Genomic DNA, 27580 nt, shown 5'->3' with positions numbered 1-27580 from the left:
TATAAAAGTAAAAGAAATACGAAAAACTATAAAACTAAACGAAATACGAACAACTACAAAAAAAAAACAAAATTAAACAAACTATAAAGGTAAGTGTTTCAGTTAATTTCTTTTTTTTTTCCAGGAAAACCAAATTTGAAGAAAAAACTATAAAAATATAACTTTTTTTTTTCTTCAAATTTGTTTTTCCTGGAAACAAAAGTAGTGTGCGACTAATTCATCGAATTCTGAACAAGCACGTGCTCGGCTATTTTCACATATATATAACATTATATATACATATGTGAAAATAGCCAAGCACGTGTGATCACGCAACTTTAGAAATTAAATCTTTAAAAACGATATTTGGCATCACCAGATTTGGCACCACCAAATATCGTCAAGTTTTTATTTGTGACAGTTGGCTGCCCTTCCTTCTTGTACTTTCCTCAATCATTTTTCATTAGCTGCGTTCCTTTGGAAATATTTTTCTACTTTTTAGTACTTAAAGCTGCTTTGAACTACTTTTTCAGTATAGCAAAGTAGATCAAAGTAGTTTTAAGTACTAAAAAGTAGATAAATATTTCCAAAGGAAAGCAGCTATTAGTGTCATTCATTTTGTCATTCTTGATCTAACCTTCATTGGCACAAGTTCGCCTTCTCATTTTGTTTTTTATATAAAAAGTAGAACATAAAATTAAAACTAAAAATCTAAATAAAATGTATCTAATGTTTAACTAAACAAAAAAAAAAATAGGTAATACAGTCAAATAAGGAGAAAAAAGGGGTAAATCTCGGAATGAATGTTAGTAGAAATTTTTTTTGCTCAATATCTTCCTTTTGCCATTCTATAACATATCTCAAAAGTCTAGAAAAATCTCATGTCCGCTTGTGGCGATTTCAAGGTCAAATCGCGAAATGGAGATTTTCAAAATTAGCAAAAATAGGCTATGGTATTATATACACATATGATACATGATTTCAAAGTATTTTTTAATGCTGATTCCAAAAAATCTAAAATCAAGACAATCTGACGTCTCTGAAAAAAGTTATACCTGTTTTTCATCTGTCAACGCATATTATTATAACAGTTGCAAACTTACTGCCGAAAAACCCTTAAAAGTTATGGTAGATGAACCAAATTTTGCATGAAGATTTTAGAATCCATCATTATTAAAAATCAAAACAATCCATTACAACAAATATATATACCTACGAAATAATGGTATTTTTTGATGGAGGGGCAAATTTTAGGATATGCACTAAAGAAGATTCTTGTTCATCTTAGGAATAAGTGCTAATAGGCTAATATTTTCATTTTAATCTTTGTTTGGATATTCTTTAACTACCCTCAAAAATCTAAGAAAATCTCATGTCCGCAAGTCCTAATTTTCTTGGTTTGAATATAAGGTGCAGATTTGAAAAAATTGAAAAACTACTCTTCAGATATTTGTGTCAGATCAACATGAATAAGGTGCATTAGTTTTCAGGGATGGTCAGGTTGACTTGTTTGTGAGTTTTGTTGGAATAAGTGTTAAAAAAAACCTTTAAATCATGTCGCTTATGTTGGTATACATATAAAAATTTAAACTTTTCTTATTAATTTTTTAAAATCTGCACCTTATTTTCAAACCAAGAAAATTAGGACTTGCGGACATGAAATCTTTTTAGATTTTTGAGGGTAGTTAAAGAATATCCAAACAAAGATTAAAATGAAAAAATTAGCCTATTAGCACTTATTCCTAAGATGAACAAGAATCTTCTTTAGTGCATATCCTAAAATTTGCCCCTCCATCAAAAAATACCATTATTTCGTAGGTATATATATTTTTTGTAATGGATTGTTTTGATTTTTAATAATGATGGGTTCTAAAATCTTAATTCAAAATTTGGTTCATCTACCATAACTTTTAAGGGTTTTTCGGGAGTAAGTTTGCAACTGTTATAATAATATGCGTTGACAGATGAAAAACAGGTATAACTTTTTTCAGAGACGTCAGATTGTCTTGATTTTAGATTTTTTGGAATCAGCATTAAAAAATACCTTGAAATCATGTATCATATGTGTATATAATACCATAGCCTATTTTTGCTAATTTTGAAAATCTCCATTTCGCGATTTGACCTTGAAATCGCCACAAGCGGACATGAGATTTTTCTAGACTTTTGAGATATGTTATAGAATGGCAAAAGGAAGATATTGAGCAAAAAAAATTTCTACTAACATTCATTCCGAGGTTAAACCCTTATTTGACTGGATTAAGGTGTTTTTTATTAATAAATTATAAAGAACAAAAAATATAACAAGAAAAGAACCACACAAAAGGAACAATACAAAAAACATACACCACCGCCATCAAAGATTGACACTCATAGTGGAAGTCAATCGGCGCCGCAGCAACAGTACGAAAAGGGCACCACAAGTAATTCTGGTTTGTGATTTACATAAATTATCACATAATCAACGTGCTTTTTCCAGAATTAACCCCATCTATATTATCTATATTACTTCGAAAGGCGTTCAGATGTTACTTCCCATGTTCCTTGGAATCCAAACCATATGTATTTGTGCATGAATAAAACATTGATGCACAAATAAACTATATGGGTGGGATTCCAACGAATATCATTACCGCGGGATGAAGAGCCAATTCCAAATGCAAATGAAAATCTGTGAAAAACCAATGAAAATCTAGAAACTCCAATCGGAGAGTAATTGTGTTTGATACACAAGCCACTGATAAAGTGAGTATTTAACCCAAACGATGAACGATACACCATTTTGTTTATACTCACGTTATCAGTGGCTTGTGTATGAAACACTTTGGGTGCTTTGATAAATGCATGGTTGCGAAAGTCTGACGAATGCAAAGCTCTCATTAATGCAAATGACAAAAGTGTAAGGTGTTCATAAAGGTACAACGCAAATATTTGCAGCGCAAATGTGCAAATATAAAATTTCACATCCACTCTAAATTTATATTTTCATATACTCAACATCATGTTTTCAAAATAACTTTTTTTTTGCAACTCAAACCAATTTATATTATTTTTACATCAGATTTTCAACCGATTTCATTGAACTTTTTTGATTTTTGCGATTTAAAGTGTTGGTATATGATGAATTCATCATATACTCAACATCATATTTTCAAAATAACTTTTTTTTTGCAACTCAAACCAATTTATATTATTTTTACATCGGATTTTCAACCGATTTCATTGAACTTTTTTGATTTTTGCGATTTAAAGTGTTGGTATATGATGAATTCATCATATACTCAACATCATATTTTCAAAATAACTTTTTTTTGCAACTCAAACCAATTTATATTATTTTTACATCGGATTTTCAACCGATTTCATTGAACTTTTTTGATTTTTGCGATTTAAAGTGTTGGTATATGATGAATTCATCATATACCTACTCAACATCATATTTTCAAAATAACTTTTTTTTTTGCAACTCAAACCAATTTATATTATTTTTACATCGGATTTTCAACCGATTTCATTGAACTTTTTTGATTTTTGGGATTTAAAGTGTTGGTATATGATGAATTCATCATATACTCAACATCATATTTTCAAAATAACTTTTTTTTTGCAAGTCAAACCAATTTATACTATTCTTACATCGGATTTGCAACCGAGTTCATTGAACTTTTTTGATTTTTGCGATTTAAAGTGTTGGTATATGATGAACTCATCATATACTCAACATCATATTTTCAAAATAACTTTTTTTTTGCAACTCAAACCAATTTATATTATTTTTACATCGGATTTTCAACCGATTTCATTGAACTTTTTATTTTTGCGATTTAAAGTGTTAGTATATGATGAATTCATCATATACTCAACATCATATTTTCAAAATAACTTTTTTTTTGCAACTCAAACCAATTTATACTATTCTTACATCGGATTTGCAACCGATTTCATTGAACTTTTTTGATTTTTGCGATTTAAAGTGTTGGTATATGATGAATTCATCATATACTCAACATCATATATTCAAAATAACTTTTTTTTGCAACTCAAACCAATTTATATTATTTTTACATCGGATTTTCAACCGATTTCATTGCACTTTTTTGATTTTTGCGATTTAAAGTGTTGGTATATGATGAATTCATCATATACTCAACATCATATTTTCAAAATAACTTTTTTTTTGCAACTCAAACCAATTTATATTATTTTTACATCGGATTTTCAACCGATTTCATTGAACTTTTTTGATTTTTGCGATTTAAAGTGTTGGTATATGATGAATTCATCATATACTCAACATCATATTTTCAAAATAACTTCTTTTTTGCAACTCAAACCAATTTATACTATTCTTACATCGGATTTGCAACCGATTTCATTGAACTTTTTTGATTTTTGCGATTTAAAGTGTTGGTATATGATGAATTCATCATATACTCAACATCATATTTTCAAAATAACTTTTTTTTTGCAACTCAAACCAATTTATATTATTTTTACATCAGATTTTCAACCGATTTCATTGAACTTTTTTGATTTTTGCGATTTAAAGTGTTGGTATATGATGAATTCATCATATACTCAACATCATATTTTCAAAATAACTTTTTTTTTTGCAACTCAAACCAATTTATACTATTCTTACATCGGATTTGCAACCGAGTTCATTGAACTTTTTTGATTTTTGCGATTTAAAGTGTTGGTATATGATGAATTCATCATATACTCAACATCATATTTTCAAAATAACTTTTTTTTTGCAACTCAAACCAATTTATACTATTCTTACATCGGATTTGCAACCGAGTTCATTGAACTTTTTTGATTTTTGCGTTTTAAAGTGTTGGTATATGATGAATTCATCATATACTCAACATCATATTTTCAAAATAACTTTTTTTTTGCAACTCAAACCAATTTATACTATTCTTACATCGGATTTGCAACCGAGTTCATTGAACTTTTTTGATTTTTGCGATTTTAAGTGTTACAAAAATATAAAAAATAAAAGTAAAAGAAATACGAAAAACTATAAAACTAAAAGAAATACGAACAACTAAAAAAACAAAACAAAATAAGCAATCAAGGGGCACGGTAGTGCCCAGCCAAGTTCTCTTGAAATTTTACACTTCTGATTATCGTAGAATCTTTAAATTTGATAGAATGGTAGAGCTGATAGTTTCTACAAAGGAAAAAATTTAATATTTAATTTAATATGGGCAACCGCCCATTTTCGATGAATTTTCATCAAATATAGAGATTATTTTTATTATTTAAAATTCTAAAGCAATACCTTGCAAAAAATAGTGAAATCACAACAAAAAACATTACTGTTGAAAAAAAAAAACAAGTTCTCCTATAAGGAAATTATGCTGGCACAAAAGGTACTGAGATATAAAAGTGAACCAAGCTCTAAAGTTTGGTTTCAAATTTGTATCAATAAAATTTTGATTGTTCTCTTGACATTTTTTCTATTAATTAACGATTTTTAAAGTTATGTATTTCAAAAATTGCCAAGTAAACAATCAAAATTTTACTGATACAAATTTGAAACCAAACTTTAGAACTCTTTTATATCTCAGTACTTTTTGGGCCAGCATAATTTCAATATAGGAGAACTTGTCTCTTTTTTTTAACAGTAATGTTTTTTTTTGTGATTATGTTTTTCATAGAAGGACATAAATATTTTTTTATCCTCTCCAAGGTTGAATTAAAAAAAAAAAAACAAAATGTCGGACATTGAAAAAAGCGATGAAGAATCAGAAGACATTATTGATGATATAATTGAAGAAGTCTTCGTTGAAGACATTGAGGACGATGTCACCGAACAAAATGAAAGATCAGAAATTTCAAATTCAAATACATGCAATGTCCAAAATGAGACAGTTGTTGCCGATCTATTGAAAATGTGGGAGCTTCCAGAGCTCTGTGAATTGTTTTACGGTAAATTATAATTCATATTATATGTTCTCCTTTACATTTTCTTTACATTATTCTTTATAATGATGATTTAGAAAGAAACATCGATTTATATTGCCTGGAACACATAACAGTTTCTGACATAGACCGTTTAATTCCTGGAGAATTCATGGATTGCAAATAAAGTTTAAAGCAAGGTTAACTCAATGGAGATCTTCGAAGGTAAGATCTTTATAAAAAAGGAAGCATATTTTCAAATAATAACATTGATTAATAAATTTAGGACTTACCTCTAAGTTCAATATCCGAAAGTCTTACAATGAATTCAAGCAATACTCCCTCTGTAACAACCGAAATAATGCAAATACTTCCGAAAACAAACACTGTTTTTCAATCGGATTCCAAATTTACTTCAGTTCATGAAGAACAACATTTGGTGAGTCATACTCCTAAGTCATAATTTTATTTAAGAATGTTTAGGTTATTAATTCAATGATGAATATTCAAAGTAATCTAAATATTTTTTTATCATTAGTCTTAAAGAAGGTTCTTTAATCTTTAAACCTAAAAGAAATATTGAATCTTCGGAAATCCACCCCATGACAGTGAGCAAATCCTTATAGTCTAAGAGCCAGCGACCTAAAGTTTGCAGGTAATTGCTTAGTATTCACCCCTATGAAATATGTTTAAGGACATTCCCAGGCATGTTACTGCAAAAAAAAAAAGTCTCGTGAGACGTGGCAAAAACGGTCTGCCAAGCACTTGAATGTGAAAAAAATTTTAAATTAAGAACTCGACCTTAAATCAAAAAAAAAATATTTAAAGAGAACGGCAACACTTACAAAACTAAACGATACCTTTTTTTAAAGGTAAAAAGTTATGCTACTTTTTGGTTTTTATATAAATGTTTTTTGATGAATAGTTTTTGAAACAAAAAATTTCAAACACAAAATTTTGAAAAAAAATTCAAAAAAAGTTCAAACAGTTTTTTTTTTTCATAAAATTTACGCAATCAAGTATTATTTTTTTTTTGTTTTAATTTCTCTTATATATTTTGAGTCAAACACCGAAAACTAAAAGTCAAAATCTCTTTTACTTTTCGAGAAAACTGAAAATTACCAAACCTTCTATTTTTTCAACCAACGCCAAAATTACGGCTATTAATTATGTCTTTCAGAAAGGAAGTAAGATGTTCACGGGTTTTATTGCAGGAATCGTTCAATGGGTTATAAAAAAGATAAAACCGCGGAGTGCTATTAAATGAGAGGGTGGGAACTGGAGATAGGGGTGCAAAAGCCCCTTTTTTGGTTTTTTCAATATATCTCGTAAACAAAGCATAATTTTGAGATATTGTTCTTAATAAATTTTGTAGAGAATAAAATTTCCTATAATAATAATGTTTTTTAATAATTTATAAAAAAAATTTTCTTAACAAAACAGTCAAAACAAACAAAAAAAAATCAAACAAAATCAATTTTTTTAGTTTTTTTACTTTTTTGGTTGTGTCTCTTATTTGGGCTGAGATAGACATTAACATTGCTCTAATAAAACATAGAAAATTAAATTTTCTTTGAAATGCTGGTCTCATCAAATTTTTTCATTGAAAATTAACCAAAATATAGCCATTTGAACCTATCTTTTTTTCGCAGATTCAGTTTTTCTCAAGTAAAAAAGAAAAATTTGAGGGGAAAGTACTATAACTTAGCAACCAAGAATTGATAGCGGTTTTTTGTAGAAGGGTTAAATACAATCATTTTTTACTATGGGAGGGGGTGTCTATCTTCCCCCGTTTAGGCGGAAGGGGTTATTAAAAAAAAGAAAAATACTTAAAATCAAAAAAATTTATTAAAAAACAACGGTAACACTTACAGTTATGAACGATACTTTTTTCGAAAGCTAAAATTATACACTAAATTTAAATTTTTAAGTTAAGTTATTTAAACCGACTATTTCGAAATAAACGATTTCAAAGTCAAAATTTTAGAAAAAAAAGTTTAAAAAACACGTTGATTACTATTTTAAGAATGACTTTGGATTTCAATACGAAGTTTATCCATAAAGTAAACAGCCTCAATTGATTTCTTATCAAAAACTGAAAATCATTATGTTCCTATGCCTTCTTGTTTTCCTTAAAAAATTAAAAAATGCAAAAACTACTTTCTTTACCAGGCTCATTCATTTATTTTGAAAACCATTGATTCAAATAACTTAACTTAAAAATTTAAATTAAGTGTATAATTTAAGCTTTTGAAAAAAGTATCGTTCATAACTGTAAGTGTTACCGTTGTTTTTTAATAATTTTTTTTGATTTTAAGTATTTTTCTTTTTTTTAATAACCCCTTCCGCCTAAACGGGGGAAGATAGACACCCCCTCCCATAGTAAAAAATGATTGTATTTAACCCTTCTACAAAAAACCGCTATCAATTCTTGGTTGCTAAGTTATAGTACTTTCCCCTCTAATTTTTCTTTTTTACTTGAGAAAAACTGAATCTGCGAAAAAAAGATAGGTTCAAATGGCTATATTTTGGTTAATTTTCAATGAAAAAATTTGATGAGACCAGCATTTCAAAGAAAATTTAATTTTCTATGTTTTATTAGAGCAATGTTAATGTCTATCTCAGCCCAAATAAGAGACACAACCAAAAAAGTAAAAAAACTAAAAAAATTGATTTTGTTTGATTTTTTTTTGTTTGTTTTGACTGTTTTGTTAAGAAAATTTTTTTTATAAATTATTAAAAAACATTATTATTATAGGAAATTTTATTCTCTACAAAATTTATTAAGAACAATATCTCAAAATTATGCTTTGTTTACGAGATATATTGAAAAAACCAAAAAAGGGGCTATTGCACCCCTATCTCCAGTTCCCACCCTCTCATTTAATAGCACTCCGCGGTTTTATCTTTTTTATAACCCATTGAACGATTCCTGCAATAAAACCCGTGAACATCTTACTTCCTTTCTGAAAGACATAATTAATAGCCGTAATTTTGGCGTTGGTGAAAAAATAGAAGGTTTGGTAATTTTCAGTTTTCTCGAAAAGTAAAAGAGATTTTGACTTTTAGTTTTCGGTGTTTGACTCAAAATATATAAGAGAAATTAAAACAAAAAAAAAAATAATACTTGATTGGGTAAATTTTATGAAAAAAAAAACTGTTTGAACTTTTTTTGAATTTTTTTTCAAAATTTTGTGTTTGAAATTTTTTGTTTCAAAAACTATTCATCAAAAAACATTTATATAAAAACCAAAAAGTAGCATAACTTTTTACCTTTAAAAAAAGGTATCGTTTAGTTTTGCAAGTGTTGCCGTTCTCTTTAAATATTTTTTTTTTGATTTAAGGTCGAGTTCTTAATTTAAAATTTTTTTCACATTCAAGTGCTTGGCAGACCGTTTTTGCCACGTCTCACGAGACTTTTTTTTTTGCAGTAACATGCCTGGGGATGTCCTTAAACATATTTCATAGGGGTGAATACTAAGCAATTACCTGCAAACTTTAGGTCGCTGGCTCTCGGTCTATTATTATCATTAAGGTTTAAGAATAATTTCCGAAAAAATAAACAAAATTAAATACTTTTTGAAAAAAAACAATTATTTTGGTAAACTTCTATGTACCTACATATTATGTAGGTATAATTACTTCTCATAATTTACCTCACGCTCAATATGATTTCGAATCTAAGTTAAGACTTGTTGAATTTTTTTATATTTATTAATTTTTTTGAAGAACCATCATTACATTATTGGAAAACTGTCATCAGTGCAAATAATATTCAATGCATATACCATAAATAATTTTATTTAATGAAAATTAAGAAAACTACTCTTTTTCATTAGAACGTTCTGAAGATATTAATATCAAATTCAAGAGGAAAAGTATTGCTATATAAAACAAAACCATTCAATTCTTCGGAGAGAAAAGATCTCATATGTTTGATAGTAGACTTCGCTTTATTTAACGAAATTTCACTTGGTACAAAAGAAATTAATTCATTAGCAGATCAAGTCATCAAAATTTTTCCGTTTGAAGCTAAGGTCTTAAACGAATTCTAAAGTAAAGCAAGTGGAAATGGTAGTAGAGCTAGAGGCCAGCTTTATTCAACCTATAACAATAAAATTAAAACTTTAAGAAAAAAAGGAGTTTTATCAAGACGCCCCAAACAACAGGTTTCTTCAATATCGGGAAATTCAACTTCATCATCACCTTCATCGCCGTCATGTTTATCGGAGTTAGAGAACACTCAAAGTAAGATATTGTAAATATTATTATAAAATTTAATAAATAACTAAAATTTAATAAATATATACCATATTGCACCATATATTAAATGAACATAAGAAAGTGGTTTACATTTCGTAAAAAAAATATTATTTAAAATGTTTCCATTTTTGGAAAATAAATTTTCAACATTTTACGCATATATTCATTGAAAAAGTAGATTTTTTGTTCAATTCTAATTGTGTTTTTTTTTATTTTTTTTTTAAATGTCTTGAGACCATTTTCGAAAAAAAAACTTCTAAGATAATTTTTTATTTCAATTTTATTGTTTTTCATACTCCTTTGAATTGACTTTCAAAATTCACATTGTAAATTAAATGTTCAGATGCTAATTTCGACATACATAAATATATACGTGCACCTACCCATGGTACATTTTGATGCATTTTGTTAAAAAAAAATTAAGCAACCAATAATTTTGCTTAAAAGTTTTTTTAAATCATAAATATACATACTGAATTTTTTTGAGCGAATTATTCTTATTTCCAATAATTCTCATGTTATGCAAAACCAACACTTTTTTTAATTCTTTCTTAAACCAGGGATAGAATCGGCTAAAAGTAGCTGTGATAGTTAAGAAGATTTGCAGTTCAAATTGGTCTTTCGTGACTATCATATTATTAGCCGATTCTACCCTAATTTTTTTTTCAATTATGCGAAAAATGTATAAAGTATCTTAATTAAATAAAACATAATTTAATCATGCAGGCTTAAACGCGAAAGATTGGCTTAAATACAATACACAGCCATTAGAATTGGTATTCAGGTCAGACATTTTAGAGAATACCGAAGATATTTTTGAAGACTGGCCACTTTTCACCCAATCTTTTGGACTTCATTTGGTAAGAAAAACTATTTTAATTAAAAAAGAATTTTTTTTTTCACATAAATTACTCATACATGTAGATTGATTTGGACTTCATTACTCTTTTTGATGAAGAAAAGTCTTTAAATTTAAAGAAAAACTGGGCAAAATTTCAAACCGCTTTTTTGAAAAGTGCATTCGATCAAGCTGGGACCGCAAGTAAGGCCGTGCAGCTGTTATTGAATGAAATTGAAAATTCTGATATTCAAGGTATTAATGATATAAAAAAGCTTACTTTTACGAAAATATTTATCTGTTTGAATTTGAAAAAAGTTATGCAGTGTATAAGTAGACTAGAATCTGTAAATATTTATATTTGTATTACCTTTACTTCAAATATTTTATCAGTAAAATATATCATCTAAAAAAAACGTAAATATACCTACATCATTTACTTAGATTTGCATTAAACTTTTTGTCAAAATAAGAACTGGAACCTATATTGTAATATATACAACTTGGTTACGAATTTTTGATGCTATAAAAGATTGAATCTTGCTGTATCTAGTAATTTTTATAATAATACAAATACAAATACTTCGGATTCGGATTCAGAATACCTGGTTGCAAAGATCGTTTTATGTTTCTGTACTATGTAGAGCTTTTTTTCTACTTTAAAGCTTATAAAATCTTATGCCTGCGCTAGGAACAAAATGCTTGAACTCGCTTACATCTTTATTTTCAATAAAGAATACTTAAGTTTGTTCCGAAAAAAAAACCGGCGAATTGAATTTCTGTACATTTATCTTGAATAACATGCACTTGAATCCAATGAAACTTTTGTTTTTTATTTTTCTATTTTATTTATTTTTTTTTTTTGCAATGTCGCTCTGGCCTAATATACAAGTAAATACATTGAATATAATAAACCTAAAAAAATAAATAAAAAGATTATGAAATTTGAATAATTCCTATCTTCGTGACCTTATTTTTGAATACAAATTCAATCCTTGGGCCCACTTAGGATTGAATTTGTATTATGAAATTTGTTTCAAGATTAATGCGGTGTAAAATGCTCAATTCTTAACCCCTCTCCTAGCACTTTCAGTTAAGTGCTGTGGGTAGAAAGGAGGAGAGTCGGGGTACCTACATAAATATTTTTTTTTTTTATCCCATCTAACCCTGCATCAATTAATATATTTACAGATCAGAAAGACATTCTTACTTTCAAATTGCTGCATTTTAAACTTCCTCCCAGTCAACAAATTCCACTGCAAAACTGAAAAAAATGGCACGCTTCCATTCAGGACTCCATCAGTAGCAGCATTTTAGAAGCCAAAAACCAAGCAGACGTCTTGGTGAAATACCGCCAGGCAAAAGACTCCCACAAGGGCCTTCATCTCAACTTACAGCCTATGGTTGTTGCAGGTGAAAATAATTATTATATAGTATCAGATAATATCCTGCATAAGGCAGATAGCTTTGTAACTGCCCTAGATTCAGTTTTTAAATTATTTTATGTATTTAATCTTAAGTATCCTTTACAAAGCCAAAACGTTTGGTTATTTATTGAGAATTTTTTTTTTTGATCTAGAGTCAATTTTGCTAAGTCCAACAACAAGAGCGTTAATAAATGAGCTTAAAGCTAAATAAAATTAACTCAATTAAATACTTTATATTAAGTTCCCATATTTTATAATTTTTTCAAACATCTGAGAATTTGATCATCCGACTTAACTTTTAAAAAATTTACTGCCTTTTATAACACTTCTTCTCAACTTAGTGGGATTAAGTCGATAATTATTCCATTAAGTTTGGGAAATCATTTCATTTTCTAACTTTTCAAACATCTGAGAATTTCATCATCCGACTCAACTTTAAAAAAATTTTACTGCCTTTTATAACACTTTCACTGCCTTTTATAACACTTCTTCTCAACTAAGTGGGATTAAGCCGATAATTATTCCATTAAGTTTGGGAAATCATTTCATTTTCTAACTTTTCAAACATCTGAGAATTTCATCATCCGACTTAACTTTTAAAAAATTTTACTGCCTTTTATTACACTTTTACTGCCTTTTATAACACTTCTTCTCAACTTAGTGGGATTAAGCCGATAATTATTCCATTAAGTTTGGGAAATCATTTCTTTTTCTAACTTTTCAAACATCTGAGAATTTGATCATCCGACTTTACTTTTAAAAAATTTTCCTGCCTTTTAGTGGCCTTTTATAACACTTCTTCTCAACTTAGTGGGATTAAGTCGATAATTATTCCATTAAGTTTGGGAAATCATTTCTTTTCCTAACTTTTCGAAAACCGGAAAACTTGATCTTCCTACGATTTTAAAGACAGCTTGTTGTTCTTACTTTGGTTTTCTAACTATTAAATCTTCTGTAACTTTTTGAATCATCTGTTATTTGCTTTTATATTACTTTTAACTTTTTAAGCTCATCACTCATCTTCATAATCTTAAACTTCTTAAGCTTTTGAAAACCGCTATTATATCTATTTTGAAAACCGCTATTATATCTATTGCAATACAGTTTAAATTGAGTCAGTTATGTTCAGTTGCATAGTTTGTGAACTATTTTTTTTATATTTAGACGATTACTTTTCTCATATAAAATTCAAGCATAAATATGAAAAAGAAATATATTGCAGACAAGGCGACTGTCCACAAGCTTTTTCTTACTTACACATTTTAAAACGACATTTAAAGAAAATTCATTCCGATTTAAAAAACACATCTAACTCCTCCCTAAATGCAGCCACTTCTTCAAAAACTGGTGAATATCCAAATAATTTAAATCAAGAATTGAACTCCTCATTTCCAAATAATTTAAATCAACAATTGAACTCCTCATTTCCTTCTCAAAACTCAGACAATATTTCAGTTCTTGATAGCTTTCATCAAAAATCTACTGTGAATTTTGAAAAATCGGTTGCAAAAACAGAGGATGTTGACCTTTCCGATTGTGCATTAAGATTTGTTTTAAAGTTGATGAATCACAATTCCGTTCCAAGGAATTTAGTATTCAATATTGTATCTGAAATTCAAAAACTCTTATTTGAGCCTATCAAATGTGTTATCAAATCAAACGATTCAGCAATAGCAATTAGAAAAATAAGTCAATTCTGTGAAACAGCTTTTTTTCAAATAAATACCGAACATAAACTTGTAAAGCATTTGACGAAACAAAATTTACTAGAATTACCAACTAATGTTACAGTTTCATCTGAAATTCAAAATACAATAGAAAAAGGCAAACCAGTTTTAAAATACAAGGAAATAAAAGGAACTATTCTATCAATTCCTTTTATAATAAAAAAAATTTTTTGAAACTGAAAATTTGTTGAAAAAAACTTTGACAGAAATGGAAGATCTTATGAAGCATTCTGATGATATACAAAATTTTATGTGTGGTTCTGTTTGGCGTGAAATTCATTTAAGATTTTCAAACGAAAATAAAACTGTTGTCCCTTATTTTCTCTATAACGATGATTTCGATCCAGATAATGTTTTAGGTTCTCATTCCGGCGTAAACTCAATTTCTGCATTCTATATTAATTTCCCAACTTTACCAGAGCACAAGCGTTCTTCTTTGGCCAACATATTGCCTGCTATGCTTATTAAAGCTGAGTATTTTAAGAAATATGAACGTCTGGATGTTCTTCATAACCTTCTAAAAATTTTATCAGAGTTAGAACAAAAAGGCATAGTAATTAAGACGGAAGGTATTGAAAAAAGGGTTTATTTTGCTCTAGGTTTGGTTACTGGTGACAATCTAGGACTTAACAAAATTTTAGGCTTCAGATCTTCATTTTCGGCTCTGCATTTTTGTCGAGTTTGTAAAGCTTCAAAAACCGAAACTCAAAGCCTATGCTATGAGTCAGCAAGTAGTTTAAGAACTGTTTCAAATTATGATTCTGATCTTTTACTTAATGACCCAAAACAAACAGGAATCTCAGAAGTATGCATTTTCAATAGCCTTCCATCTTTTCATGCTGTAGTTAATGTTTCTGTTGATATTATGCTTGATCTTTTCGAGGGTGTTTTGAAAAACGATATGTGCGCTATTATTTTATACTTCATTAAAATAAAGAAGTATTTTTCCCTCGAATATTTGAATGATCGAAAACAGCTTTTTGATTATGGCAGCATAGACTCGAAAAACTGCTCCCTTCCTATAAAAATTGAAGCCTTACAAAACAAAAATTTAAATATGCAAGCGAGCGAAACCCATTGCTTTGTGCATTTTTTTTCATTGATGGCCTGGGATTTTGTACCAAATGATGATGAATGTTGGATTTTTTTTATAAATCTTAAAAAATTGGTAGATTTATGTTTGTTAAGTTCATTTAATAAAAATGATTTAGAAGAATTAAAAGCTCGTATAGGTGATCATAATAAAACTTACAGAAAACTATTTGATGAGCCTCTCAAGCCAGAAGCTCATTTTTTAACTCACTATCCCACTGTAATTCAAAGAGTTGGACCATTAAAAATGTTTGGGAGCATGAGAAATGAAGGCAAACACAAAGAGTTAAAACAATATGCCCAGAGCATCACATCAAGAAAGAACTTACGCTACTCCGTTGGAATTAAGTTGTCTTTAAACTAGCAAACTTTTTTTTTTTAATGAAAAAGATAGTAAAATTAAAGTTTTTAAAAGTAAAAATTTATGTATATCTGACAAAACATATTTCAAGGACCTTCAAGCACTAGGGCTTGATGGCATCCAAACATTTTCAGAAAACATATATTTTATGGGAACTTCATACACTTCTGGTTTTTATTTATTTCATAAGCGAAGTAATTTTATTTATAAGATTTCCGAAATAGTGGTTACCAAAAAATTAGTATATATTGTTTCCACTAAATATCTATTTAAATATGATATAAATATCAATGCATTTATTATAACAGATAACACAAATGTTTTAAGCATTAAATCAATAACAGATTTTGAATATTATCCTGCTTTGCCACACAATCTCTCTGATGGTAGATTGGCACTTAAATTTAAAAATATTTGAATATTAATTGCTAGGAAATAAAAAAGAAGATTATAAATGTACAATGCTTTTCGTTTATTATTTCAGAGTTGGATTTTATTTCAGAATTTTATTTAAATTTCTGTAAGTATATTACTACCGAGACATTCATAAAAAATCTATATTATTATTTAAAAATGAATTCTAATGATAAAAATTTTAAATCTTTTGCAGATGAAGCAAAAAGTATTCTAAAAACTTTGGAGTCTGCTGATACTATAGTAAAATCTGCTTCAAAAATGCAATATAAATTATTGCATCAAAAACTGAAATCTACAATATATTGGGATGTTCGTTATTTGGGAACACCCTAATATATATGTAGAATATTTCACTTTTAGTTGCAGTAATTGTATTGCATTTGAAATGGATTTTACTACAACTGAAGTAGATTTCACTATTTTGTGTAATAAAATTCACTACCACTGTAGTGGATTTCACTACAGCTGTAGTGGATTTCACTACACATGTAGTGGATTTCACAACAGCTGTAGTGGATTTCACTACAGCTGTAGTGGATTTCACTACCGCTGTAGTGAATTTCACTACCGCTGTAGTGCATTTCACTACCGTTGTAGTGGATTTCACTACAGCTGTAAATAATTTCACTACCGCTGTAGTGGATTTCACTACCGCTGTAGTGGATTTCACTACCGCTGTAGTGAATTTCACTACCGCTGTAGTGGATTTCACTACAGCCGTAAATAATTTCACTACCACTGTAGTGGATTTCAGTACCGCTGTAGTGGTTTTTATTACCGCTGTAGTGCATTTCACTACCGTTGTAGTGGATTTCACTACAGCTGTAAATAATTTCACTACCACTGTAGTGTATTTCACTACCGCTGTAGTGGATTTCACTACCGCTGTAGTGGATTTCACTACTGCTGTAGTGGATTTCACTACCGCTGTAGTGAATTTCACTACCGCTGTAGTGGATTTCACTACAGCTGTAAATAATTTCACTACCACTGTAGTGTATTTCACTACCGCTGTAGTGGATTTCACTACCGTTGTAGTGAATTTCACTACCGCTGTAGTGGATTGTAGTGGATTTCACTACAGCTATAAATAATTTCACTACCACTGTAGTGGATTTCACTACCTCTGTAGTGGATTTCACTACCGCTGTAGTGGATTTTAGTACCGCTGTAGTGCATTTCACTACCGTTGTAGTGGATTTCACTACAGCTGTAAATAATTTCACTACCGCTGTAGTGGATTTCACTACAATTGCAGTAAATTTCACTGCAATGTGTAATACATTTTACTACTGATGCAGTGAATTACACTACATCGGCAGTAGATTTTACAACCATATTTAAAAAATCTGTAGTCAATTTCACTACATTGGCAATAGATTTCACTAATTTCGTGTAATGAAATTTACTACATCTGTAGTCAATTATACTATCAATTAAAATACTACAGGTGTAATAAATTTAACTACTGCGTTAGTAAGCTGAAAAATCACTACATTTTTAGTGAAATTCACTAGCGTTTTTAGTTAATTTCACTACAAATTTCTCTGTGTGTAGTAGTAGTAGTGTGATTTTATTGAAAACAAAATATTGAGTTACATTACGCATACTTAAACACAAAATATAGCATTGGCTTTTGCCGTCAGCCAGAAAAAAAGAGTATAATTTAGTTAACATTACATAAATTGAATAATTATAATACTTATAGTATTTTTATGTTAATTTTTTGTTTACAAGAAAAATTTTGAAGTACCAAATAACAGTTATATAATTAATATGGATTCACGCCTATGTTTTAAAAAGCTTCATTTATAATTTGCATTCTATAATTATATGCTGACTTGACGAATGAGTATAAGTTCGTCCAATTTTGGCAGTTGAGTATGTCCTTGGTTTCTTCTAAAGTCAGGAACCATTTTCCCCAGTGTGCACGTCGAATCGTTTTTAATATTGGGCATGATCCCAAGAAATGAAGGACATTTTCGGTTGCTCGCAGGTTGCAAAGACTGCACTCTGTGCTCCCTTCAGGTCCATAAGGCTGATAGTTTAGGCGAAGAAATTCCCCCCTGGTTTTGAAAATCGATGATATTAAACTAATTGAAAAACAGTCATTGGAATAGTTATTTTCGCCAAGGTTGTATTGCAGCAGCTTATACATATTTCGGGATTCGCTCCTATGAGCCGATTCTTCAAATTTAGCAAACATTGAAACTTCAATTTTGTCCAACAATGTAGGGAAGCTGTCTTTCCAAGATTCTAAGTTGTTTTCTAATAACTGGATCTCATGCTGGGTGCCGAGTCTGGTCCATTCTTCAAAGAATTGAGACTTTTGGGATAGAAGATGTCTTACTATCTTGTTTAGCAGTCGATGATTTGGGAGCACTATTATTTTGGATATATAGTACAGATGCATTTTGAGGGTGAAGACGTAGAGCGGCGCGACACCGGTCTCTAAGTGCAGCATATATGTCGGGGTATTTTCCGGGAGCCAGAATATCTTTTTTATAAAGTACCTTAAAATTTTTTCAACTTCCTCATGCTGATTTATTCCCCATACTTGACCCGCATAACACATAACTGATCGCATGACCGCTTCAAAAAGCTTGTACTTAGCACTCGGAGCGATATGTTTTTTCCCAAGTACTCCGTTCCAATTGCAGTTGATTGCTTTTTTTGCTTCCTTCAACTTTTCCTGAAGATGCTTTTTAAAAGAGAGCTGCGGGGTTATGATAATTCCGAGGTATTTATACTCCCTTACCACCTCGAGTTCCTCACTTTCCCATTGCCACTTCTCATCCCTTGCATACCGTCCTGTTCCTTTTTGAAAAATCATCACTTTAGACTTTCTGGTATTAACTGTGAGACTCCACAGCTGGCAGTGCAACTGCAATTTGTTTATCATGATTTGCAACATATTTGGAGTCTCTGCAAAAATGACAATGTCGTCTGCATAAAGCAATGCTTTTATGTCAGTACCCGCAAAAGAAATACCTCGTGGCAGAAACGATGTCAGGTCATCTAAGAAGAGTGAGAAGAGGAGTGGACTCAAAAGGCAACCTTGTTTGACTCCTGATGTCGTTTGAAACCAGTCTGATCCTTCAGCTCCGTCCCATACTACTGATAAATTATCTTCATACAGCCGGCGTATTATCGTTAGCATTTTTGATGACAAACCGAGGCAACTGAGTTTGTAGAAAAGAGCGATCCGGTTGATTGAGTCGAAGGCTGCCTTAAAATCAATGAAGAAAGCATATAATTTCTTTCCTTTGCTAATGTAAGAACTAGCGATACTTGTTAAGGCAAAAATATTGTCCACTGTTGAATATTCCTTCCTGAACCCAGCTTGAAACTCACTTAGGAGGTTGTTTTCTTATGTCCAGAGTGTCAGCTTGTCTAGAATGACTCCGGTAAAAATTTTCATAACTGCGTTCAAGAAAGATATACCTCGATAGTTGTTAGGGTCGTTTACATCACCTTTTTTAAATAGGGGAAAGATGATATTCTTTCGAAAGTTTTGTGGGATTTCACCGCTATCAAAGACGAAGTTAAAGGCATCCGTAAACTTTGCTATGTAATTTTCCGATGCGTACTTGTAGAATTCGTACGGGACACGATCCTCCCCACGAGCCTTATTAACACTGCATCTGTTAAGGACATCTGTTATCTCTTGTGTTGTGAAAGCACGGTCGAGATAATCGTTTTCCACCCATGGGTAGGCAAACTGCATTTGATTTGGGCTTCCCGAGACACAAAGTAACCGTTCGAAATGTTCCACCAATATCGTTATGCTTATTTCAGTTTTCCTCGCAAACGGTATGCCATTTAATTCCCGAGCAAGCTTCCAAAAAGCACGGCTGTCTCTTACTTCCGATAGTCTTTGCATGAGAGAGCGAGAGTATTGGTTTTTCTTTTCTTTACAAATTGTTTTGAAGGCCTTATTTGCTTCTTGATACCTTGATTTTGCTGACATTGAATGTTGCTCTGAGAAGTTTCAGAAAGCTGAAAGACTTTTTTCTTGCTGCCTCGCAATCTGCATGAAACCATGGATCCTTCCAGTTTTGCTTGCGGTGTGATTGAAATGTTTGTGCTGTTTGAAATATGCTTGTAATTAGCAGATCAATACCTCGAGTGGACTTAATTTGGTCATCGTTTAGAGTACTTATACACAGATCAAGGTTCATTTGATATGACGCCATCAGAGTTCCTTTCCACTTAAGTTTAGGCAGCAATTTCAGACCTACATTTCTTTCTCCTTGTAATTCATTGAATTTACACTTAACATTTAATGGAAGGTGATCAGAATATACCAGTTCCTCAACGCTTAGATCATCTACACAATCAAGCCACCTTCCACGAATGAGGCAGTAATCAATTGTGGAACAGGAAGTTCCTCTTATAAAGGTGAAGTTACCATTGTTGTCGCTCGGCATTCTCCCGTTCAATAGTGTTAGTCCGATTGTTTCACACATTTCTATGAACTTTCTCCCTTTGCTGTCTACCGTTGTGTCACACGCTGATCTCTCATCACATATTGATGCTGTCACAAATTCTGGCTCCACCTGAAGCAGCTGCGAAGCGCCCACCCTTGCGTTACAGTCACCGATTAACATAATATTTTCTTTACCCAGCTCCAACAGAAAGTTATACAACTCAGCAAAATCATCCATCCACTTGTTACAATTTATATAAACTGGTATGATATAAAATTTTTCATTAATCGCGGTTATTTCGACAACCGTCCTATTCATCTTGCTAATAAATCGGCAACTTGTGCTTTTTTGAAACGATTTTTTTATTCCGAACAGACATCCTTCGCTCGCTCTTCCGTATGCCTGAGGCCTCGTAGCTGGAATCCAATTTAATATAAATCCCGGAAAAAAATTCTCATATTTGTCTGTGTCCTTATATATAAAAGTTTCAAACAGTAGAAAAATATCATTTAGTCTAATTTTATCAAAAAATTCTTTATAAATTAATTTGTTTCCTAAACCTGCTACATTATACGAACAAATTTTACATGAAACATTTTTTACAATTACATTACTTAAATTACTAGTGTAAACATGACTGACGGCATTTTCGTTAAAAATAATTTGGCAGCACCTGACTATCTACAGTTTGGAGAGCTGTGGTAGAGTTTTCATTTGTTGACACATCGTTTGACAGCTGCTGCAGTAATGACATTCCTCCATCATCATCACATGTCAACACATTACTCCGGTTAAAATAAAATGTTTTTCCCTCGATTATGATGGTCTCTCCGCGGACAAATGGTTTGATATTTCGATTTTTCGATGATATTTGTGACTTTATTTGGAAACGTTTTCGTCTCCTTTCCCTTGCTGCTGCTGGGTAATCTTTATGTAGTGAAATACCTGTGCCTCTTAACCGTGTTGCCGATTTTAGAATGCGCCCGACATCCTCTCTGTTTTGCAACTCGACAATCACGTTTTCTGTGTTTACATTTCTAGAACGAATCGTGCGTGTATCAGCAATTACTGCCCTGTCTTGAGTTTGGAGCAAATCCATGCAAAGTTCTCTTGCTTTTGCAACTCCTTGGACCCCCGCCTCAGCTGGAAAGTGTAGAATAATGTTTTTCTCGTTTGCCTTTTTTGACATGAGCTCAACTTGTCGTTCAAGAGAAGAACACCGGGACTCCATTTCCGATAACTGTGCCTTGAGAGCGACATTATCATTTTTGAGAGAATTGAATTCTGACGCAATTATATCCATATCTGCTTTGGTTGGAAGATCTTTCAGTTTTTCATCCAGAAGTGAGGACATTGTGCCTTTTACCAGGTTTAAAAGATCAGGAACCAACATATTTCCGACGGACATATTAATTCTTTCTGCGGTTTGTTTTTGTGGTGGAAAGTGTTCCGGTGATGTTTTGGATAGGACTCTCTTAACGGAACGGTTTGGTGTTATTGTGTTTTTGTTGGCTCCTTTTGGTGGTGTGCGATCAAGAATCATTTTAAACGGTTATATCATAAATGATTTAATTATACAATTGCCGTCAGTCAAAACTGAGGAATATTTTCTTGGCCAATTTAGAATAAATAAGCCTATCTTCCACTTTCAAATTAGAAAAACTCACCCACAAATACAAAACCGCCAGTGTTCGTAAAGATTTTTCAGTTTTTACTTCAAAATTTGAGGCTCAAAATGTAAATTTCCTGGAGACAATATGAAACACGACTTTATTCACTGACTCTCACTTTCATGTTCATTATACCACAGACAATTATATACAGATATCGCATCCCATAGAAAAATAATGTCATCAAAATTTTTTCCAGCCGACACGTTTCAGCCGACAAGAGCTTTTTAAATTGGAATCAAAAAGGAGAAGAGAATTTTTCAGCCGACAAAAAAGCTTTTTTTTTTTAATTTAAAAAGAGAACAATAAGAAAGGATCCCTTACGACCATGACCTTACTCACTCTCCCGCGAAAATGAAAAAAGGAGTGCATGTGGGTAGTTAGAAGTGGTTTCAATTCGTTTTTGACTTTCTAAGCAATCAGCTGCTGTAAAATAAATACTTCCTTATTTCGTGACCTTTCTTTTTAAATAAAGTTAATCTTCTTCGTTGGCTATAGGTCTTGATTTGAATCTATCTTTTCTTCTGTGTCGACGTTTCACGTGTGCTTACACGCTTCTTCAGGACTAAGAAAAATAATTCTAGAAATCTCCAAAAACGTATTGAATAAATACTTATCTTGAATCCTCTAATGATCCCCAATTGATTGCAGTTGATTAAAGTTTAGGTTTTTTTATCAAGCTTATATATTTTGAAAATCAATAAAAAATGTCTTGAAAAAGACGTTTTTAATTATCAAAATTTCAAAACATAAAAACTTTTTTAATTATTTGATAAGAAGTTCAAAAATTTTTCTTATCAAATTGAGTTGATAATTCAACTCAAAAAATTCCTTTTAACAAACTGACTATAAATACTACTAAGCCCTTCACAATCCGATCTCTTATTGACGGTGTTGTCTGTATCTAAAATATGTAACATTTCTAATATCATTCTCTTATTATAATGCTTTTTTTGATTGTAAAATATTTACATTGTTATAATCTGGCCAATGTCCCTCACCTATACAATGCAAAGCTAGAGCAGTTTTTTCAGAATGCCCGTTATTAATATCCGATCTATGACCAGCTATACGATTTTTTAGCTTCTGCATGGAAGTACCTACATACACTGATTGACAACAGTTTGCTCCATCACCTAAACATTTGATTTTATATACTATATCTGATTTATCGTTTTTAAAAAAATTCACCTTTTAAATTAGAAAAAAGTGAATTTCTCAAAACATTTACTGATCTAAAAGCTAAGCGAATCCTATCTTTGTTTCTAATAGGAGCATCTTGAAGTCTATTCGAAAGATTAGGAATATACAAACAACTCCTGTAGGAAAACTGTGTTGTATTTGTAACAAAATTTGGTCTAACCAACGGGTTGAAATATTGATTCAACAAAGTTTTTCTTATATTTATTGGAAAAGAATTTGATAGTAAAGTATCCATGATTTTGTTAATGTTATTCTGACGAAAGGCAATATCACTGATATCCAATACTCTGGTTATAAAATGTTTTGCTGTATTAATAATGATCTGTTTTGGCTGTTGGGAATTATAATTAATGAGGCGACCGGAAGATGTTGGTTTTTTATACCAATCAAATATCAAACGGTTATTTTTCCTAATTACAAGTACGTTAAGGTACGGAAGTTTTCCATTATTTTCATATTCAACTGTAAATTGAATTTTTGGATGAAAACCATTCAGTGCATCTAAAATTGAATTAACATGACTAGATTTAAGTATAACAAAAATGTCATCCACATATTTTGTAATAATTTTAGGTTTATATGGAATATTTTCAAAAACATTATCCAATAATGCTTCCATTACAATGTCTGCCAATATGGGAGATGCAGGACTACCCATCGGAACTCCTTGTTTTTGTTGATAAAATATTTTATCAAATTCCAAATAATTGTTATCTATTACACAAAATCGCAATATTTCTAAGAATTTTATTTTCGGCATTCTCGTATGATATTTAATGATATCCCAACTTTTCTCAACCAACTCTAGTGCTAATGGAATAGGAATGTTAATGAACAATGACACAACATCAAAAGAAACAAGAATATTATCCTGTTCTAATATAATTGGTGATACTGTTGAGATAAACGATGATGCGTTTTTTACATTATATTTGGAGTTAACAGTTACATTTTTTAGAATATTAACAATATATTTCGATAACTCATAGCAAGGAACTTTTAGTGATGAACAAATTGGTCTTAGAGGAACTATTAGCAACATAAGTCGTCAAACATTTTTTCTCTGATTCATTAATAAATTTATTTATGGATAAGTCTTTAACAAGTTTATTATTTCAACTTTGAACTTTGCTTGTTGGGTCGCTTCTTAAAATTGAATATGTATTCCTATCAGCCATCATATTATTCATTTTATTAAAATAATCAGTTTTTAAAATTGCAACTGTAACGTTGCCTTTATCAGCCGGAACAATGTACATCTCTGGATGTCTTTTCAAAAACTTTTTGGTATCATTAAATATTTTATTCAAATATTTATCAATTATTACACTGTGCAAGTTTTTTGAAAAATTTTTTTGAGACAGGTGCGCGATTAACTGTTTCGCCTTATTTCGGACCCGAGAAATCGATTGGCGTCATTAGTTTTTCGATTTATCGGTACGACTGCGAACAAAATTTTTTTTGAAAGATTTTTAATTATTTTGAGAATTTTTCACTTTTTTTCGTAATTTTTCAACCAAAAACAATATTTATATTGCTAATTATTCTGCTCAAACGTTATTTGCTACCAGTAGAAAGACATTATAAACTATTTTGAACAATTAATTTGAAAATTTAGTGATTTTTTTGAAAAAATTTAAAAAAATCGAAATTTTTTACATTGTTTATCGTTTTTTCGCTGTTTTTGTTCTCTTTTGCACAAATACATTGCATGTTTTCCATTAAAAATTAATTTAACTGTTAATTTAGTGTTGTTTAAACTTTGACAGTCTATCGATAGCATCGATAACAAAAAAATATCGATTATATCGATATTTCACAAAACTATCGATAGTTTCAATACTTCCAAATTATTTTACCACAAGGTTACCGATATTATCGATAGTTTTTTCTCAAAACTATCGATACAATCGATAATGGAAACTATCGATATCTACCAAACACTATGTTAATTCGTTGTTTATATCCAATGTCAAACGAAAACTTAACTTGTAGTTCAAATTGTGTTTAATTAATTTCAAAGCTATCGATAATATCGGTAGCCTTGTGGTACAATAATTTGGAAGTATTGAAACTATCGATAGTTTTGTGAAGTATCGATATACTCGATATTTTTTTGTTATCGATGCTATCGATAGACTGTCAAAGTTTAACCAACACTAAACTAACAGTTAAATTAATTTTTAATGGAAAACATGCAATGTATTTGTGCAAAAAAGAACAAAAACAGCGAAAAAACGATAAACAATGTAAAAAATTTCGATTTTTTTAAATTTTTTCAAAAAAATCACTAAATTTTCAAATAAATTGTTCAAAATAGTTTATAATGTCTTTCTACTGGTAGCAAATAGCGTTTGAGCAGAATTATTAGCAATATAAATATTTTTTTTGGTTGAAAAATTACGAAAAAAAGTGAAAAATTGTCAAAATAATTGAAAATCTTCCAAAAAAAATTTTGTTCGAAGTCGTACCGATAAATCGAAAAACTAATGACGCCAATCGATTTCTCGGGTCCGAAATAGGGCGAAACAGTTATTCGCGCGCCTGTCAAGAATTTCGACTTGCACAGTGTTATTATTTAGCATCATCGTTTATCTCTACAGTATCACCAATTATATTAGAACAGGATAATATTCTTGTTTCTTTTGATGTTGTGTCATTGTTCACTAACATTCCTATTCCATTAGCACTAGAGTTGGTTGAGAAAAGTTGGGATATCATTAAATATCATACGAGAATGCCGAATATAAAATTCTTAGAAATATTGCGATTTTGTGTAATAGATAACAATTATGTGGAATTTGATAAAATATTTTATCAACAAAAACAAGGAGTTCCGATGGGTAGTCCTGCATCTCCCATATTGGCAGACATTGTAATGGAAGCATTATTGGATAATGTTTTTGAAAATATTCCATATAAACCTAAAATTATTACAAAATATGTGGATGACATTTTTGTTATACTTAAATCTAGTCATGTTAATTTAATTTTAGATGCACTGAATGGTTTTCATCCAAAAATTCAATTTACAGTTGAATATGAAAATAATGGAAAACTTCCGTACCTTGACGTACTTGTAATTAGGAAAAATAACCGTTTGATATTTGATTGGTATAAAAAACCAACATCTTCCGGTCGCCTCATTAATTATAATTCCCAACAGCCAAAACAGATCATTATTAATACAGCAAAACATTTTATAACCAGAGTATTGGATATCAGTAATATTGCCTTCGTCAGAATAACATTAACAAAATCATGGATACTTTACTATCAAATTCTTTTCCAATAAATATAAGAAAAACTTTGTTGAATCAATATTTCAACCCGTTGGTTAGACCAAATTTTGTTACAAATACAACACAGTTTTCCTACAGGAGTTGTTTGTATTGTAACGATGAATTACTGAACTACTTTTAAGATAAAAGTCTGAACACACTACCTACTACTGCAAAGGTAGAAATGTGAACGGACCTTTAGTAATTTAGAAAAATATCTCACTGAACACATCTAAAAATATTCCACTGAACACATCTAAAAATATATCACTGAACACATCTCAAAATATCCCACACTGAACACATCTCAAAATATCCCACTAGACTGGAAGTATGAAGTGCCCTTCCTGGAAAGGAAGTTTCGAGAGACAGGGACGAGAGCCTTCGAGGACGTTCTCGAGTCTCGAGATTCCGGTATAAAAGGCAGCGTAGACACCGACCGGGGACAGTTTAATCTTGAAAGTGAAAGAGTACAGTACAAAGTGAAATAAAGTGTTGCGAATTGTTAGTAGTAAATAAAGTGATTTAAAAGTGTGTTTGTTTGAGCGAATAATAAAAGTAAATTGAGTTGAAATAAAGTGTGTTCTTATTTGAACGGAAATATAAGTGGAAATTAAATAAGTTTTATTGTGAACCCGGAATAAAACATTACATTGGTGTCAGAAAAGTGGAATAAAACTTATTTATTTGTGCGAATCAGATAATTTCGCGAATAAAATAAAAAGTGCGCGTGTGTTTTAACAATAAACAAAGTGCAAAACATTGTGAAATAAGTAAAAGTGCTCGCGTTTTGAAAAGTTAAAATGGGTAAAACACTAAATCAGTTAAGTTTGACTGAGTTGAAGGCGGAATTAACTAAGCTAGGTCTTCCTACTGCTGGATCAAAAAATGATCTCATTATCCGTCTACAGGATTATTTAACCCAGAAAAACGAAGATTTGGATACATTTCAATTCGAGGTTGAAATGATAGAAGAACG

At 30.5% G+C, this 27580-nt stretch overlaps 2 long non-coding RNA genes across 2 annotated transcripts; both read left to right on the top strand.

Moving 5' to 3' along the window:
* Positions 1-6921, top strand: LOC129907797 (uncharacterized). Its single transcript, XR_008771159.1, has 4 exons — positions 1-89; positions 5681-5919; positions 5991-6117; positions 6179-6921. It is a non-coding gene; the product is annotated as an uncharacterized LOC129907797 (long non-coding RNA).
* A 2849-nt stretch (positions 6922-9770) lies between these two features.
* LOC129907796 (uncharacterized) lies at positions 9771-11202 on the top strand. The gene is made up of 3 exons (XR_008771158.1): positions 9771-10140; positions 10882-11015; positions 11080-11202. It is a non-coding gene; the product is annotated as an uncharacterized LOC129907796 (long non-coding RNA).
* The last annotated feature ends 16378 nt before the right edge of the window (positions 11203-27580 follow it).

Source organism: Episyrphus balteatus, chromosome 1, assembly GCF_945859705.1.
Source record: "Episyrphus balteatus chromosome 1, idEpiBalt1.1, whole genome shotgun sequence".
In the NCBI taxonomy this organism is placed as follows: domain Eukaryota; kingdom Metazoa; phylum Arthropoda; class Insecta; order Diptera; family Syrphidae; genus Episyrphus; species Episyrphus balteatus.
The sequence above is the reverse complement of the archived record's forward strand: the minus strand, read 5'-3'. Positions and strand labels throughout refer to the sequence as shown.